Raw genomic sequence first — 14,931 nt, forward strand, 5'->3', positions numbered from 1 at the left:
ATTAAATGAGAAAAGATGAAGGATTCAAACTACTGGGATATATAGGCTTCAGTAAAAAGCTTTGTCATTATCAGTCACTAAAAATTAATCATCACGTACTAATTTGGGCAAAGTATGGCAATTCAAATGAAAAGCTCTTCAGAATTCTAGTCAACTGAAATATTCACCATCGATATCCTTACTCGCTCCTTCTCCACTAAAAAAATAAAAAGCTTATTGCAGTGAGAATGAGGTTCTCAGAAGCTGTACGAGTGCCCAAACAGAATGTACAAAACAAAAAAAAAAAAAAAAAAAAAAAAAAAAACAGAATGTAGAGAGATTATGAAAGAGATTCTCAAAGCAAAACAAAAACAAAAACATACAACCCTCCCCCCCCCCCCCCCCAAAAAAAAAAAAAAAAAAAAAAAAAGGAGATTTTTGGCATGAAGAGAGTGGATTGAGATAAAATCTTCACATCTTTGCCAGAGTGACCCTTACAAGATTCAGAAAGACTCATAAAACTTCCAGTAAGTAGGACCCAGGTTGTAAACATGAAAAATAATCCTTTCATTCCAACAGATTTTTGTTAAAATATGTTCTGGATTTAAGAAGTCAAGAGGGACTCAGGGACAAAGTTCAGAAAAGCTTGAATGGGTCAAACAGTATGAGATGCTAAACAGACCTACACTATACACTTGGAAATTCTTTTATTTGACAGTAGTTTGAGATTTAGATGTTACTGCAGGTAAATATATTTGCCTTGTTCCTAATCTTCCTTAAACACCTGCTTAGCTTCATTTTTGGAGAAAGAATGCTGGTTTAGACTGACTCTAAGTCTGGACCAGTGAAGCCATTTTCATATTCTTTCACCAGATCAAAGCCTACCAAAGCCAGTACTGTTGATGGTCCATGGACAGTGTGGATCACATCCTGCGATGGCAAAAAGATGCATCCATTCTTCTGTGGATGGACTTCTTTAAGTCTGTGCTCATTCACGCACCTAAGTATTTTCACCAAACTTTATTAAAAAGTGGTACTGATCTTAACCTGGACAGACTGGTCTGCATAGATTCCTCCCTGTGTGAAAGAGACTATGCAACTGCCATATCCAACTGAAATGTGAAATATGATCCTTGAGGAATCAGAGCCACTATTACTTTGGTTATATTTTCCATCATGTAGTCACTATGCTGCACTACATTCCTAAATTATTCCAAAAAGCACCCAGATTTACATTATTTGTTGCTGTACATGAAAACATGCATCAGATCACAGCTAGAGGCTAGAGTTCCACTGCTGAAAGAAAGATTAAGGTGATTGTTTTGGCAAAGGAGTGGTCTGCCAGATTGTGGAAATGTTCAGTTTTCCACAAATCCAACTGCAAATTCTTTCATCAGGCACTACCTAGCATGAACACAAAATTTTCTTTTCCATTCTTTTCCATCCTTCCTACCCAATCCCTCCAATCCATGAAAGTACATAAACTGCTAGAATATCTGTCACTTAAACCATATGATTCATTTCATACTTTAAAGATGCACTGAGGTGCTTTTCTGGACCAGGGCCTGATGCTCAGCATCATTCAGGATCAAGTTCATATTTGTGAGTGCTTTGTGAAGAGAATCATAAAATTGAATGGTTTTCTCTGCATAAAAATATATATATTCTCCTTTGTTAAATAAGCAAAATTTTCATCTTTTACATACAGAGAGAATGCATTTGTGAAATGTATCCAGTTTTATTCTAATAGTAAGTGGTTAGCATTTAAAAAAGCTTTCCCTCCTCTAAAACAGCTGCCAACACAAAAAATTATCTCATATAAGCAGCTTTCAGAGGCAACATACTAACTCATTGCATTTTCAGAGGTTTAAATGAAGCGGTAGGAGTGGATATGTAAAATATTTTACCTATTTGAGGCAAGTCTGGAAAGTACTTCAGACCTAAGGATGTAGCTATACACTGGATACATGTCTTCATCCTGTTAGTTTATACTTCTGATTTTCAGTCGCCAAAGTCCATGATCCCATGGTCAGTGTGAATATGTGAAGTGTAAATTGACCTCTGCCTGTGTTAGTGCTGTCATTCTTTTTGAAATGTATCACTTTACTCGTCACACCTGAACCTGCGAATTTTACAGTGCACGCTCATACACTAGCTTACAAAGGACTGTACTTAATATTCTTTTCTCTGGCTAAGATAAGACAATATTGCAAAAATATTAACCACTTTTTTCTTCTGCATAAATGTATATGTATTAGCTACATCCAGCATTCAAGATTTGTATCGCTTGTTCATACCATGCAGAATATTAAATGGATGCTATTTTTGAAAGGAATGTAATATCCAATTTATGATATGAAGCTCATGCATTAAAATATAGTTGTTGTTTTTAAGTTGGGTTTTCTTTTCTTTTCAATTACACAAATTTTAAAGAATTAGTGGAGAATCAAGGACTTTCAGATAGAAAAAGATGCAAACACAGATTCCTGTGGTAATCACATTAATGTAGTGAAATAGAGATCATCCCTTCTGCTGTATTTTAGTTGGGAAATGACCTGTGCTCTGAGAATTACCTTAACCTTGAATGCTTAACTCTATACTGTTTTTGGTTTGAAGACAATGTTAAATATAAGGGGTGATATGAGCAATTATTTAAGCCACAGACAAAAGGGAAGGACTTTTACTTAAAGACAAAAGGTAGGCTTGTGGTTCAAAGCAATCCAATATGTGGTAGAAAATTAATATATTGCAATACAGAGAGCAAAAAGCAAAAGCATGTTTAGAGGTCAGGCAGATGGACAGCTAAATGGGGAGTCACAGCATTGAGAAGGGTATTGCAAGAGGATCAAGAAGGAAGCAGAGGGAATCAATGTGGTTATGAATATAGAGGAAGGACAGGTCACATGGAGAGCAAATTTCATGTGAAGAGAGTGTCAACAAGGATCTCAACCAAAGAACAGTTCTCCAGTATCATTCAAAGAATCCTTGCCAAAACATCAGCTTGGGATGCTTTTGTGGTAACACTATCTCCATACATGTAATATAAACAAAACAAAACAAAACAAAAGGATGTTGAACTCTATTTTTTTATTAACATGTGTGTAGATGGAATATTACTTAATAGAATCTGAAAAATATTCTAGTTAACATCTACTTAGAATATAACTACACTTCAGAACCATGTATGAGGAAACACAATATCAGAATTAGAGTTAACAGTGTGATCACAGCGATAGTCTTCAGTTACCAGAGGAAAATATATGCTTATTTACATGGTACCATGTCTTTGAGATGAGCTTTATAATTACCATCCTCATCTCTCTTCCTAAAGATTGAATTAAATTATTTTTGTCATGTATCTAATAGGATTTGTTTCCCAGTCAGACCTTTATCATCACAGCCCATATTTGAAGGTGACTATGACAGTTTTCAGCGATGAAGAAACAGATCACAAGGATCAATGACAAAAACATTTTGTTTTTCCAAAGAAAGAAACATGTAAAAACATATGGACATTAATTTTTTAGAAAAAGAAAATGGGTACATTTGAAAACATTTGAACAATGTAAAGCTTGAACATCTGTTTTACATTTTTCACTTTACAGTGTCTTGAGACTTTCAAAACTATTACTACTCTCTAGGGGATAGATTCCCACCCCAAAAATTATTTATTTATTTATTGAAAATAAAGAAATTGGGCGTAATGACAGCTATTTGGGTATTTTTGTCCAAATAATTAATTTTGCATTAGAATGAAAATTAAAACAGTTACATAGGTTATAATAAGAGGTTGATAATTTCTCTTGGTGTTCTGAGTCACTGCACTATATGAGAAATAGCCTGAAATGAGAAAAACTTGACATGATGAAAGTTAGCTATTACTGACGGCCAGAAATTGTATTTTAAATAGGCAAACCTAGAGATGATTTTAATACCATATTTGAAGAACAGTTTAAGCAGAATGCAATAGTGATAGGGACATTCCCTCACTGTTGCAAGGCCATTTGAACAAAATTTCTTCTGGTATTTAAAAGGTAGGCTTTTCAAAATAATGTCACTTTCAAAAGGAAGCCTGAATTATCTCATGTTCCCACAGTGAACTAAGCCAGAGATAAGACAGGTTTTTCTATGCTTAGAAGGGGGTAGCAAAGATAGAAAAAAGTAACTTTGGGTAGAGAAGTATGGTGGAAATATGGGACAGAAAAAAATCAGTTCTGGAAAAAATGTTTTACCTCAAAGTAGAGTCTTATGCATCTTGCTTCTTTCAGAGGACTTGACCCAAGACTTTAGCCAATGCTAGGTAAAAATTAAATATCTCGTTTAAGACCCTGTTTCCCTGCAACACAGGAGAAAAATGAAGCTCTGGAAAACATAATGCCAATATGAGGTAAAATGTGCTTTCAGGCAGAAAACCTACCACTTTAGTCCTTCCTCAAGGAACGTGGTACAAGTTGTTGCAACTTCTGTCATATTACCAAATGAAACTTAATATAAGCAGTGTTCAAATTGCCTGTATTTTCCACTGTGTACTACTTTTTGTTTGTTTATTTGTTTGTTTTGTTAGGACAGTTAATTTTTTTCATAGCTTTTTGTATGGCACTTTATTTTGAATTTGGATTTTGCATCTGTCTTCCCAGGTAAGCACTGCTTTCCTCAAAATGGCTGGACTTCTGTCTGCTGATGGGAAGCATGGAACAAATTCCTTATTTAGATTTCCTTCTGTGCACACCTTTTGCTTTATCTATTAAACTCTGTCCATACTTTTCCCCATTGCTTGCTCTGTGGGGGCATGAGTGAGTGGCTGCCCCTTTTATTTGAGTGCTTAATTTTATCACATCCTGTTTATAGAGCGGGTATGTGCTGACCTCATCAACTGTGACATGCAAAGCAAAGGCAGGAGAGCTGTACAAGAAGGAGTGCTTCATTCAGACTCCTCCCTGCATCTGCTTGATATCACTCTGCAGCTTGCATCATCTATGTGTATATATCACGGAGCAACTGTTTTAAAATTCGGCTGAATACTCAATATTTCAGGCCTTTTCACCAAGAATAGCTGACCTTGCTCTTCTGAACACTTCTGGTAATGGATCTTTTGAAGATTTTTAACTTGCTTGTTTCATTAGTGGCAGCATAGCAGTCTTGAAATGGGGAACATTTAAGTTAACTGTGATCTTTTTTAATATTATAGTTTAAGGTTCATCTCTGTACCAGTCTTCAATCTTCTATTTATTGTCTCTTACTAATGCACTACTGTGTGATATTTTTTCTCCTAAATTTATCGTTGCACTCATAGCTCCCTTTACAAGAGCATTAGGTACTTGCAGATGTACTTAACTTACACATTTGAGACACTATTCAGGAGTTGCTTCTATCTCCATTGACTAGGCAAATAGCATAATACAATATGCCTAACTTTTATATAGTTTATCAGGATAACAGCTCTTAAATACTTTTTCTCAAACACTGAAACTTTCTAAAGTTTCTTTTTCCTTTTTCAATCTTGTGTGCATTTTTTTTTCTGCTTCTCATAAAGATTCATTTTTCTGCAAGCTCTTATTGCTTCACTGTTCTTGATAATTTATTATCTTGCAAGAAGTTGAAGGGTTTTATTTCCTGCTTCTTTCCTGCTGCATATTTGGCAAATGCTACCTTTTGCTTTTGCAGCACTACATTTAACATCTGTCTAAAGAAATATAACCAAGTACTACATGACAAAGAGCACTAAGATTCCTGAGAATGCTTTTTCTTCTAATAGTATTATAGTGCAGTTGGATAGATATCGCTTTTAATGATAAATTATTTTCAGAGAAGTTTTCATTATCTCCTTTTTCTAGAACTTTCATCTGAATGTTATATGTGGATAATTCTTAAAACAACCTGGCTCTTTCAGTAATGGAATTCTGCTTTAAGATTGAAATGGTAATATTTGTGGAGATATGAATTAGGGACGCATTCAAACCGTATCAATATTAGCATCTATATGCTGATTTACTGAAATATTCATATAAAACTTTTATTAATTTTAACACTAGAAAATTTTAAGCAAGTAAGTCATTGCAAAAACATTTATTTTCATTATTGTTTTCAAAAATTTTCTATTTTTAGAATTTTAACAAGTATATGCTTCACAAATCATACTAAAAATTCAAAATATGTACAGCAAAACTTAAAATCGGTCAAAGCAAGAAAAAGGGCACTAGACTTGACATCTCATTTTTAAGGCTCTGTAAGCAATTTCCTTTCAGTGCCTGATAACTGTCTGATCCATGTTTCTTCTTAGACTACAGTAGAGGAGTTATGAAAATCATACGGGCTAGAAATATAACAGCAAATATTGTTTATCTTATCAGTGGTCTATAACATTACCTATTTGCAAGGTTGTTCAATTGTGGTATGTAAGAATGAAAATAGAATATTATTTCAATTATAAAGTAATTATGTTCTGTGGAATTTCACCTAATGTGTTTTCACTTTGAATAAATTTTGGAAGATTTTGGCAATAATTATTCAGAAATTGCTATGAAAAGAAAGGTAACTTTTAATACTGGTAAGTGATTCTAATTATTTCTCTGATTAACACACTGTGTTATGAGAAAGATATCTGGCATTCAATAGGGTTTGGTCAGGAACACCTCACTCATTACAAAGAAGGGGAAAGGGTAAGACAGAAATAGAATGGTAGCTGAGATGTCTGGCATTAATTCCGCTGAGACAGATTTATCCATAAGGAGGCGAAGCAGAGAGACACTCACAGGTCACACAGACACTGACTGTGAATAAAAATTTGTGATGAAACACGAGATCATGGGCTAAACAGGGAAAGCTCTGATATGAGATGCATTGACTTTAGATAGGGCAAAGAAAAGAGAAAATGACTTGGTGAGAAACAGGAAGCAGGCAGAAATGATTCTTGTTGAGAAAGGAATCACAATCACAGAATCCTTGTTTGTAGGAACAAGGTCCAACCTTTCCTCATTGGCTTCTTCACCCTCAGCGTAAGTCCCTCATGAAAATCAGTGCTTGTGATCATGAGGAAGGAGAACTCTGGCAGGAAGACATTAGAATGGAGAGGTGACTAAGATAGGATGGTGAGGACAGAGAACCAATGGGGAATGGTCAATCTGGGTCTGGAATGGAAAATCTGCAGAAACAAACTGAAGAAACAAATTTGGAGACATTTAAATATATAATACTTAAAATAAGAAAGAGTCCTACTGAATAGTACTTAAAATAAGACAGAATCCTACTGCACTTGGCAGTTTAAAAAGCACTAAGCAAATAGGGGAAAAAAATAAAGGCAGACTGTGCTCTGTGGTGGAAGATTCAACACACATAAGCTAACTGTGCAGAATAGGAGTAGGAAAAGACTGGTGAAGCCCAGGCAAGGATGGAGTGCAGGGCAGAAGAGTATGTTGCATCTGGTCAAAGTGTGCATCTGAGCTCAGTGGTTTTGAAACAGTTAACAGGAGAACAAAAAGCATCAAAGAAAATAAGTAGACCAACTATATTTATATATATATATATTTAAAGACAGGCTTCAGTAATACACAGTAAATTAGGAGTTGAAAAAAAGAAAGAGGATGAAAAAAGTAGAGTTCTACTTATATGCTTCCTTCATCTGATTTTCTGTCAAACAGTGCATTTGCACGAAGGCCATCTCAAGGTTCACTGGCAAATTCCAGAGTTTTCTACCTTTGAGACAATTTTCTGACAGTTATTCTAATTATGCGTTACAATGTTTTTAGATGAGAAGTATTTTAAACAAATGCATTTCTCTAATACTAATATTACCCAGAATTGAGTGTTTTGTGTTGAAATCTAGAGAAAGACATAATCTATCTGCTGGAGAGCTTGTAATTCAAAACATCAGTCCTTTAAACAGCTCTTGTGGGATTTTTTTTACTATAAAGGCTAAGTCTATGATCTCCTACAATTGTTAAAGAACATAAGATATATAGTTAGAGATCAACTTTCTAACACCAAACTAAGCCTCTAATACAGCCAATTCAAGAAGCAACCTACAGTAACTTCAGAAACATTTGGCCAGCATAGTTCCTTGGGGAACCATACAGATTTCTGGATGCCCAAAAGAAGAATTGCCACTGACACTAGCTGGAAGTGCTTCAAATGAGTTATTCTGAAACAGCCCATCTGTAGACAGCCACAGTAATGCAGACCAATATCAACATGGTAAAATGCCACTAGAACCAAGAGTCAACTCTGCTAACTAGGTAAGTTTCTTGTGCCTGAGAAACAGCAGCTTCTTGAAGGGAGGAAAATTAAGTTTAACCAATGACATTTTCTCATCTATTACAACTTTTTTCTTAGTAGTATTGGTTAAAAAAAGAAAACCACTACCACCAAAGACCATCATGTGATCTCTGGTCAGAAAAAAAAATCATTTTGTGATCCTACTCACTAGCTGAAATTAATCTAACTTCTGGAAAGACCTGAACTGAGAAAGATCTATAAGCCTTGAATTATGCTGCAGTTTAGGCATCTCCAGCAATAGGCTGTGACTTTAAGCTCACACACTTTTTCTTTTTTTTCTTCTAAATCCAGAGAAATAGGTCATTGTAAGCTTTGTCTGGAACAATCTTTTCAGCAATAGATAAGAAAATGAACAAGCAGGTGCATATGCAAGTACCTAAAGCTCTTTTAAAGCAAGTTATGAAAGCAAGGATTAATTTAGGAGAAATGAGTCACAGCAGGTGCCTGCATGTGCATGCAGCTGTGGGAACCTGTATACGTGTGTGCCTGCATCTATGGGTGTGTGATTGCAATTTCTTGGGATCAGCTACAAAAAAGCATTTAAAAAATTGTCAGTATTTCTCAGCATTTTGTAACAACATAGTGCTGTTTATCTGTTGCACTTACACAGATTTTGAGTAATCCACCTATTTCTGGTTAATTATACATTATTAATCAATAAACTGCTTTGATCCTGATTTGTCTGGAGCTACGTTAACTGCATAGTTTTCCCACGTGACAGTCAAATTTCTTTAATCAGACTGAAAATTTATTCTAGAAGGCTTTTTAATACACAGTTTATGTTACTACTTTTTTTTTTTTCTCTCATAGTAAGTGAAATGGAATGCTACAGCTGCAACAGGTAGCAGGTAAAGAGCACAACATCAAAGAAAAAGCAACAGTTAAGACAATTTCTCTGTGGTGACGCCCAGGACAAGAAAAACAACATAAAAATATGGCCAGAAGTATTTTAGCATTCCTTCCATAAAAATGCAAAACATAGGTTTCATTATAAAGTGAAAAAATGTTCTGATATATAGTTACATGAAAGGATAATACAAATATCTTTTGAAAAGGAACACAGAAACATCATGGCAATGAAAATGCTATTTATTCACAGAATTAAGAAAAATGGGCAGTTAGGGTAGAGACTTCTCATGGTGCTACACTTACACGTTCTGTATAGCCAAGTTCATAATTTGTGTCTATCTAAGTTCAGAAGATCTTTGAGCTGTCTTTAAAGTTAATGCTGCAATTTAATTTCCAGAAATTCTCCGTTTTTAACCTCTTCCTGAGCAATCAAATTGCATTTCAGCTTTTCTTACTTAAAAATGATCTGAGTTATTCTGAACCTGAAAAGCTCTTTAATAATCTTACTAATCAGAAGTCTAAGTGTCTAACTCTTCACTAAAAAGAGACACTTCCTGAAGACAGTTTTCCTAAAGAAACAAATATATGATTAGCAAAAAAAAAACCAAACATGCACACATTTTTTTATATCTCAGACTGTTAATTCTGTCTTCTATTGAAGACTGCTTTTGAAAGATCCTGTACTGATTTCTTTTTAACCAGAAGATACACGTGACAGAGAAGGGAACTTTGTAATAGTCAATTTCTGTATTAGCTATTGATGTCATTTGGAACATGAATAGTTTCTATCAGAAAGCCACTGATCTGCCATGATACCACTAGTTCTTACAATGGCAGACAATTACCAGATTCTTTTTACTTGGCAGATGTTTAGAACTGAAGCAGAGGTGGTACACACTGGATGGAGATTATTTTTTGAAGTTCTATGGGATAGCACCCAGAAGCCTTAAAAAAAACATCAGCATGATTTTGAGCAAATCAGAACGCTTACAAAGAATTAGTATTAGGCGTTAATATTATTAGTTATAACTTAAATACAAAAGGTACAAAAATTAAAAAATTAAAAAAAAAATACCTCTATCTTTCTGCTTATGATCAGACTAAACAGAGTTGCTAGGGCAACCAAGGTGTCTGCCTGCCATTTGCAGCCAGCACAATTTGAACTCCTACCAGCCAACTTAGCTGTTCAACAAATTATTAGGGAAGGCTGATGTTTTTGCCCATCCTCAAGAACGAAAAGCTTGTGATGTCTGTGCTACTGAAATAATTAAAATGTTGATTTAGTGGTTTTGAATAGAAATAGAAATTATGAGTAGGTTGAAGATCTTTATGTACCCACACTAATGAGTAGGTTGTTCAGATTATAGTATTTTCTGAGCAGATGCTTAAGAAAGTCAGTAGGAGGGCAGCCTTTTAAGACTTCTTTTGGCTGTGAGACCAATTCCTAATTATGTCCCTGACTTGAGGCATTTGGCTTATATTCATTAAAGTTCTGAAGTGCTGAGTAAAGTCAAAACTTAAAGCTTTCATAATCTGTACAAGACAGAATGGGAAATAAACATGGAAATGCACCAAAATTAGCAGACGGCAGAAATCTGTGCCATAATTCCCCCTCTCCTGGGTTGACTTGAAGCTGCTTTTCTCTTATCTCCTTCCTTAGATTTTACCGAGAGGGAGGCATACAGCTCCTTCATTCTAGTTGTTGCAAGTGCTTGAAACATATTGCTTTAAAGCAGAGAAAGTCGAAAACTTTATGAGCAGGTCTTGCAATGAAATTTTATAGAATATGAAGAAACAAAACAAATTAAAAAAAAAAAAAAAAAGCAAACTCATCTATCTGTAAACTAAGTACAAATGTCCATTTCCTGAGGTCTGCTAAATAAGTCAAACAGCATGTATCAAGTTGACAAGTCTTCAATAGAGCTATTAGACTTCATTTAGACTCATCAGAAAATGTATATTGTGCAATACTGCATCATGTTCCTAAAATACTGTCTTTTACTTTTCTACTGAGTAAAGAATTTTTATTTGGTATATAGTCATAACCTTCTAGAATGATCCCTTAGAGTCAATATCGATCCTTAAGGTAAAGCAAAGTAAAAGCACACTTCATCTTTTGGAAGGTCTGAAATTGAGAACAGCTCTCAAAACCTGAGAATTATTAGCATACTGAGTGCTGTTGCTGATGTTATTGTCATTGCACTCCTATGGCTTAAAAATCGTAACATGTATTTTCAGTTAATACTACAGTGGAGAAGCTGAAGATAGTTTCAGATGTGCCATGGCAAAACTTCTGTTTGCTTGTATGTTGATCTAACTGGAGAGAAGAAACTGCATGCTGATTATTTTAATCAGTACTTGTTCAGCTACTTTCAAATTATCTGTTTTCTTCTACAGGAAAACAGGCTTGTTTATTACAGTGTTTTTAAAATGCATATTTGCAGCTAGAAGGACATGATCTGGAGGCATGTAATAAAATATTATCAGTACACAACCTATCAAATTCTTGGGACATTCATCTTGTTTCAACTCAAGTCCCCTTTCAGCTGGTTTTCAATTAATCATCTAAACAGTTTCTTATGACAGAAGCAGGAAGACTATGGGAAAAGGGTCTGAAATTCTTAGCTATGACAGCATAGAAGTTGCAGGCTGTTCTCTAACTGCTGGGTTTTGTATTTATCCATGTATTCCTGCAGCTTTTTCATTCCTCTCCATATGTCTGATTTGGTCAATGATTCTTGTTCTGTTCATCTGTAGATTATTAACTTTTTAGGACAGTCAGCATCCTTCTTCCCTTTCTGTAGTCTATAATCTATGAGTTATTGCTGAGACCACTGAAAAGTACCATAGAACTATCATCTGATGAGTTATCCATACTGCACTACATAATGTATTAAATAGTATATAATGTATTAAATGCAATCTCCTGTAGAAAAAGGAAAACAAAATTATGCTTTTTTTAGAGGATTTTATATATATATATATATATGTATGTATGTATGTATGTATGTGTATATATATATATATATATAAATTTGTTTTCAAGATTTCTTATGACCTTTAAGGGCTGGAAAAAAAGAGAAAGAAGTATTTATCTAATATTTTAATTAGGTATTTGTATGCATATGTAGTCTTGGTCATTATAACACAATATTATAGCTCAGTAGGTTAGCAAAATATTTTTTTCTTACCTGTCAGTAGCCGCTTTTTTTATGTTCTGGTATGTGTCCCTGTGAAGTGTCAAAATCTCAGCTTGCTACACACAGCCTGGTGGTGGTTACTACAGCTTCAGACACGACAAATGTGGAGAGAAAAAGGAGGAGAAAATAGTTTGTCAGCTCAGTCACAGGCATAGAACTACAGGAAGACTTTGTAAGGATGCAGGGTTTTTAAACCTTCACCCTGAATTATGAAAGCTATGACAGTACCTTAGGAACAACTACTTTTACTTTGGGTTTCCATATGTACACATTATAGTGTCAGAAGGACATTTTTTTTTAAGGTTTGACATTATTAGGTTCAAACAGATTCCATCTCAAGGAACATTGCTGGGGATACATCTAACAGATTATGCTTTAGTAATATATTGTAGAGTCTTGGAACAAAGAGAAAACACAGTGATGTGAGTGCTAATTTCTACTAATAAAATTATTTTTTTATGCATATAAGTAATTGCATAGCGTGAGATCACTCTCAGGGGCTTAGATCAGCTCTCTGTGACAGGGAGCCACTGAAAGTAGGTAGGTCACTGAGGTGGACAGTGAGGTGGCTTCCATTTGTTTTAGCTAGATCTATTCCAACATCATAGTACATCTTTTTGGGGACTTCATGCTGAGAGTGGCTAGAAGACACTGAACCACAGGATGCACCATAGCCATTTTGTCCTGCTTATCTTTTACTTTTGCAGGTCAAGTGAACGTTACTTTAATTAGCGTTATCTCCTGTGGTTTTCTGTAATACTTCTGTATGGATCTTCTAATGATGATGAGCAGACATATGTCCTGTTTATAAAGTTAAAGTAGAGAACGCACTAGCCTTAAAAATACTAAGTTTTCCTTGTAGTGTACTTCTCTGTTTTCCACTATGATCACAAGACTTTATCTATATTACAAATTATAGATAGGATATTCAAGCTTACAGTATTTTGTTTGTTTGTTTGTTTGTTTCTTGACCTTTTCCTGCTTCAACTTCAGTGTCCTATCAAAATACTACTCTTTCCAACCCACTCTAACTATTATGCACAATATCAATGTAGTTTTCTTGATAAATGTGTACATGATTCCCTAAACATATAATCAGAGCACCCAGCTTTGGAAACATGCAGTACTGCTTATCAACAAAGTCTTCTGAGCATTTGCTGCCTCAGATTAAAGCAACTCCTTGAATAAAATCACAGCCAAACTCCAGCTGTCAGGCAGAAGTAAAATGCAAGGGAGAAGGTCACCACTCTAGAGAAAATCTTTTATGTGGTGATCAGACAGACTCAATAAGGGAATAACTAATTGTGACAGATAATGTAGCCTTTGCAGGTACATCATCGGTGAATGATCCCCATGTTGAAGTCTATACCTGCTAGAATTATAAAATCCAAGTGGGCACACTGCATCATATTTTCTAATTGCAACAGGTACTGGTGGGGGAGATGCAAAAATCTGTCCTTTTTAAAATCTAAGGGCCAAACTATGAGCTTTCATAATGATAGTACTCTTTTGGAATTCTGGGATGAAATGTGTGAATATAACTTTGATAATATTATGAAAGCATGCAGAAAATTGTGCAATTTGAAGACAGTAAAATGTAACATTTTAAGTAAACTTGGCAGTAATAAAGTAACGGAATTTTCTTTGCAAGTATTAACAATTAACATATTCAGAGAACAGCTCAGTCCAATTAGTTTATCTGCTTTCAAACACATTTTTTTTCTACCATAGAAAAATATTTCCTTTAATATTCTTGACTTTATTTAATTTCACTGGCATTTTTTCAAACATAGTAGAATACTGCCTTCAGGTGATAAAGGAAGACCTTATTCTGAGACTTTTTCAGACTACTATTTAGTTTTTCCAAAACATTGTGAATCAGGTTAGCTCTTGCTAGAATCAATTAGTTCTTGCTTTCCTGGGAACTGGAATAAAAATTCCTTCAATGTGGAATATGATTTCTAATCAAAGCAACCTGTGAAACATTAAAAAAAAAATAAAAACAAACATAAATTTTATGAGCTGAGGCATTTAATTAAAACCTGCTTAGCTACTCAGAACAATCCATAAAATTTATCTTTTTAAACAGAGCGTAGAAGGACACAGTGAAATTTCTAACTACGCTCAGTGCAAAGTGCTTAGAGGAATCCATTTTCCTTCTGTTTCTGCCTCCTATCCTTAGTTAATTAAGATTCTTACCATTTTAAATATGATATGAAAATGAATAGTAGAATTATACAATACTCTGAGTTGGAGCGGACCCACAGGGATCATGGAGTTCAACTCCTGAGTCCACCAGAACCACCCAAAATTCAAACCCTCTGTCTAAAACGTTGTCCGAATGCTTCCTGAGTTCCAACAGCTTCGGTCTCTGAGCACTGCCCTGGGGAGCCTGTTTCATGCCCATCACCCTCTGGTGAAGAGCACTTTCATTACAAGAATGACAGGTTTAGCAAGATGTTCAAAAGCAAGATAAAGCTTCCTTTGTAAAGCTTTGAGTTGTTCCTATCAGTGTATATTAGTTGTGCTTGAAAAACACTTAGAAAATTCAGATCCTAGTATTAAGCATGGATATGCCTGATTTCTGCATTTTAAAGAGCCTCAGAAAGCTATCCTGCCTTTCTAATCAGCT

Source organism: Gallus gallus, chromosome 4 (genome assembly GCF_016699485.2).
Source record: "Gallus gallus isolate bGalGal1 chromosome 4, bGalGal1.mat.broiler.GRCg7b, whole genome shotgun sequence".
Taxonomy (NCBI): domain Eukaryota; kingdom Metazoa; phylum Chordata; class Aves; order Galliformes; family Phasianidae; genus Gallus; species Gallus gallus.